Raw genomic sequence first — 5,978 nt, 5'->3', positions numbered from 1 at the left:
TTTTGGACCTGACGTTATTATTATTTTTGAACAATGCATCGTATGGGCCTCCACGCAATTTCAGTATAAAAACATAATCCATTGAAAGATTTTAGTCCATTACCTTTGGGCTCTCTAGAGCCTATACTTTCATAAATTTATAACGCCCAACATGTACCTTTTAGTCCACACAGAAACTAAAAAAGAAAAAAGCACAGTTCATGGCAAATATATATATATACGTATGTATATAATGTGTTTGAAATTTATAAAAATTAGAATTGATTTAATTTATCTAACTTGAGTTGGTCTAGTTGGTCTAATAGTTATCTCACTAATCTATTTAAATAAGTATTAAAAATTCGAATCTTAAACAAGTTCAATTCGTCTTCACCGTCGCTTAGAAAGAGCGATAAGAAGCACATAAACAAAAGCAAACAAGAACAATACACCAAATCATTTCATAACTTAATTGTAAATCCATGATATTGACAAATCAAATCAATTCTTAATTTTTATTTATTCCAAACATATATTTAATTTAGAAATCAAATCAATTCCAATTTTTGAGAATTCCAAAGTCCAAACACATCTTTACTTGATTTCACTCCTCTTTCTTTCTCTTATAAAACCTTTCATAGACTTTGATAGAACTAAAATTGGAAAAAGATGAAACGATACACACATCGGTGACACAGTTAGAGAAAGACAAAAACGTGTATGCAAAATATAAAGAAATAAAAGGATAAACAAGCTAAAAATTAAAATCAAATAAAAAAGATAAATTGTAATTGAAATAAAAAAAAGTTAAAATTAAATAAAAAATAATTATTTTATTTTTTACTTAATTTCTTGATGTAATAAAAAAAAGAATTTTTTAATCTAATTTGTCAACGCTATAGTTTAAAAATTGAATCGAATAAACTCTTTAAATTTTTACTTAATTCTCCGATACAGTAAGAGAGATTCCTTAATTTTAATTGTCTACAGCATAGTTTCATTACGAAACCAAAACAGATTTTCAAAACATTTAAATCATTCTATACTACAATTACCCTAATTTATGAGGTATTTATAACCTCTTATTAGATTAAAATATAAAAAATCTTAAGCCCACAAATATAAGGCCAATCTAGTAATTAAATTAACAAAATCAAAATACATCAAATTAAATTAAAATATTTTTAAAATATAAACTAATATCTTCTAAATAACACTTGAATTCTTCATATCACAAATATTTGAAACATAATCATTCTCCTCCTCTTCAAAAAAGATTTGTCCTCGAATCTTATAGATAAAAAAAATAGTATATGAAAAAGATAATAACTACAAGGAAGATTTTTTTTCTTTTTGTATATTTTTCTTTTTCTTCTTTTCTTTTTTTTTGCAGGTATGCTTTTTTTATTTTTTTAAATAATAAAATCAACAATAATGACAAAACAATAATGAAACACAAACAAAAATAAGAACACAAGAATTTAAAGAAAGATGCGATAGACATTGGATTCTTTTTTTATGATAAAAGAAGAATAAATATAAATTAATAAGAATTAATCTAATATCTAAGTTCTGATACCAAATGATAAAAAAATAAAAGATATAAAAAAAATAAAGATTCAAATTGAATAAAAAAAGATACATCGAAATTGAATAGAAACAAAAAGGACAGATTGAATTTGAGTACAAAGAGAATCACTCTACTTTCTACCTAATTTCTTGACACAACAAAAATGAATCTCAATCTAACTTGTCAACACCGTAGTTTAAAAATTGAATCGAAAGAATTTCTCAATCTTTTACCCAATTTTTCGATGTAACTAAGAGAAGAACTTTTCAACTTCAATTGTCCATACCATAGTTTTATCACGAAACTAAAAAGAGGTTTTTAAATTTCTAAATTATTCTATATTATAACTACCTTAATTTATGAAGTATTTATAATTTTTTATTAGGTTAAAATATAGAAAATTATGAACCCACAAACATAAGGTCTATTCTAATAATTAAATAAACAAAATCAAAATATATCAAATTAAATTAAAACATTTTAAAATATAAACTTAAACTAATATCTTTTAAATAACACTTGAATTCTTTATATCACGGATATTTAAAACAAGTATCACAAAACCTGACGCACATAGTGGTAGCTGAAAACATTGAATAACTTCTGTTGTTAAGTAATTCTGACAAAGTAATTAGTTAACAAATTAATAACGGAGGTAAATGCTAACATATACATTATATTTGGATCAATGGAAATTAGAAGGAAAGAAAACATAAAAAAGAAAAATTGATGAAAAATAAAATTTTTTCTTGATTGGATCAGCATAGAAATTAGATGGAAAGGAAAAATAATGACCTGGGATCTACATCCAAATTTTCTTTCCAAATTTGCGAAATAAATTGCTGAAAATTTTAAAATAAAAGTGAAATTACTAATATGTCTATTGTTAAAATTAAAAACAAAATTTATTTTTATTTAAATAATATAAAAAAATCAACTTTTTTATTTTTTTTCATTTTTTTCTTTTTTTTTCACATTTTTCATTTTACATCCAAACAAAATATAGAGCATAGTAAGTGGGTGTTATGATTCGAGTGAATTGTCTTTATTGACCAAATTGATGTGAAATGACAATTGACAAGCATAATCATCGCGTGTGATAGTCACTCACTTCAATCTTCATGTTATGTAGTAGAAAAAGTATAAATACAAAAGAGAGCCATGGAGCTTGTTTCTTCTTAGGGAGCAATGCATGCAATTTTGCCACAACCGCAGTGATATTCTTTTCGGTTTCAAATGCCCTTAACTTTTAAAAAATGAATAAATAATAATAATAATAATAATAATAATAATAATAATAATAGCAATGTCCAATTTCGTCATTGAAATTTCTAGCGTACATCAAAATAATTTTGATATATAAAAAAAGAGTTAAGAACGATTTTTATTTCGACCCAAAATCAGAAGGGCGAAATGAGTTTCCCTTATTTAAACAATTTATTCATATATCAGAATAAAAACAGTAATAAATTAATGAAATTTTGATTCTTTACTCAAATTGAAATTGAAATGATTGCTCTTAATAATTTCAATGAAGAATAATTATATTGTGCCTTAGTAAATATACAAGGCCTCATGTTAAATATTCTACTAGCAATTGCTGATCTATATATAATATATTCGGAGGATCAGAACCATTCACATTTTATTTAAAATTAAAACAAGCTTTTAAATAATAAATTGCAACAAGGCTATGCATTAGTACTCTTGCATGAACATATGATGATGATCTATGCCATTAAATAAATAACACACCACACTTATCACTTGATTAATTAGATTTTTACACACTGATGAAAGTTGGTACCTCTCCTCGATCAGGAAGATCTCGAATCGATCTGTATCGGATCTATATTCTATATCCTATAGGCACATAAATGTCTACTAAAAATAATTAAATATTAAAAATATATTATATTCATCATCATGAGCTGAGAATACATATTGCCAATGGAAATTAAAAAATTCTTTCACCAATTAAATGGGTAACTTCCATTACCAAATTACTTTAATTTCATGTGTGACGGTGGATGGCACGGCGTGCATGTATGAATTTAGAGCAATACTAGGGGGCCATTAATTTTTGTGATTGTTAGCCATCAACTAGCCATCAATGATGATTTGATGGTGTGAGATTGGTGTGAGATTTCATCCAATGGCTCACCTTCCTCTGCTGGTTACATGCTGGCCAAAATTCAACAAAACTGCTGGTCCCCTAGACTTTTCCATGAATTTATATACCGTCGAATTTAATGAAAATAAGAAATGTCATGCATTATTACATTAACAATTTAGTTTAAAAATAATTTTACAAACAATAACAAAATTTTATTCCATTAGATGGAATCGATTATATGAGTCAAACGATATTATTGCGTCCTATCATATATTATATCTACAATAAAAATATTTACATTTAGATTTTCTTTGACCATCTTATGTATGATTTTTTTTTAAAAAATTTTTCTACTATTTATCTTCTGGTTATCTTCTATTTTATCCACCTTTAATCAAGTATTCTGTCGATCTTCTTCCCACATGTTTAAATCACTTAAGACAAAATTCTATCATCTCTCTACAATAAACGTGCTTTTAATTTTTCCTCTTATATCTTCGTTTCTTATTTTGTCTATTCATATGTAACTATTTATTCATCTGAGTATTTTTATTTCTACTACCCGTAATTTATGTTCATGCTTATCTTATGTCGTCCAATAGTCTATTTCATATAACATAATTTGTCTAATAGCAGTACGATAAATTTTTTTTTTAAATTTTAAAAGTAGTTTTTATTGCATATAAGATCAGATACACTCTATCATTTTAATCAGTCCAATTGTATCAATTTTTTTTACATCCTTTTCAGTCTTTTCATTATCTTATATGTTATATTTAAAATGCTTAAAATACTTTATTTGCAATAAGATGATTTTTCTAATTTTCATTTCTGTAATATTGTTTCTGTTTGTCGACAGAACTTATATTTTATATATGTGCAAAACGTATTTCTCTAAAATTCTTTTTCACAACTTTAGATTCTGATTTAAATCTTTTTTGTTTCTCACATAAAGATAATGTTATCGACAAAAAATATATACCATAGTATTGGTTGTGGATATTTTCAGCAAGTACCTCTATTTAAAATTAATGTGAAAAAATATAGCTTAGAAATAATTCTTAACGTAATTTTATACTATAATTTTAACTAGTAAAAACTCAATTTGATTTTAAGGCACAAAGTGAGTAACTTTTTCAAATAAGTAAGCTCTGTTTTTATTTTTTAGTGAATATTAAATTCAAAAGAGATGATTAAAGAATATACACTCTCATCCATTTGTGATAATTTACATTTGTTGATCTGTTAATTACTTAGCCATGTCATTTGTAGTATAATGACCAAAGAATTAAATTGAGTTACGATATCAAATTTTGAAAACTGAATTAAATTAATAGAATATTGAAGGGAATGCATGGTTGTGTTAATTTTAATTTTTTTATTTATAGACAAAATTTTTGGCAATTATTTTTTTTTCTCCCATATTTTTCTTCAACTTGTTTTCAAAATTCGCACCACATTCTTCATTTTTAATCTAAGAATCAAGTCAAAATCTTAGTGTTCAAATCATTTTTTTTACATTGTCTATTTCTGACTTCAACTCTCTTTAATCTTTACGTCCCTTACGATTGACTTAGTTCGCAGCCGAAATTTATTCCAGTCGAAAAATCTATTTTTAGTACCCTTCAAGTAAATAAAATAAATGATTTATCATTTCAAACCCATGAAAACATAAATAGAAACTACCTGATTTGTTTTACATGGAGGAAATACTTCTAACTATTTGTTTCGGTATTTTGGCACCATACTAAGTCGAATCTTCTTAGTATGGTTTACTTTGATTTGCTCTCTATCTTAATAAATCAAATGTAATTATTTCGATTTATATTTATTTTTTATAAATTAAATTTAATTTTATATATAGTTGTTTAAAATAGGACGTGTAATTTTTTTAGTTTAAGATATTTGTGTAATATTTATCTCTATTTATTTTAGCTATGTAAATTACCCAATAAATAATGATGATTTTTTATATATAGGTAATTTTTTTTATTGAAATCTACAAAATCGAAAGCTAGAAAATTGTGAACACAATACAAATTCGAATTTAACAGGATAATTTCTGTAAAATATATAAATAAAAATGATTAATTTAAATTTATTTTAATTGGTAATATAAATATATTTGGGGTAAAATATATTTCTTTTTCACTTTTACCGTTTCCTAAAATTTTCGAATTTACTTCCCAATATTTATCATTTTATTTAAAATTAATATTTTAATGGTTTTAGAGGTTTTCAATTTGATCATTTTATTTAAAATTTTTATTTATTATAAATAACACAAAATTTTAAAATGTTATAGTCTTAAAA

This window comes from Arachis duranensis, chromosome 3 (assembly GCF_000817695.3).
Source record: "Arachis duranensis cultivar V14167 chromosome 3, aradu.V14167.gnm2.J7QH, whole genome shotgun sequence".
Classification (NCBI taxonomy): domain Eukaryota; kingdom Viridiplantae; phylum Streptophyta; class Magnoliopsida; order Fabales; family Fabaceae; genus Arachis; species Arachis duranensis.
Note: the sequence above shows the minus strand (reverse complement) of the source record.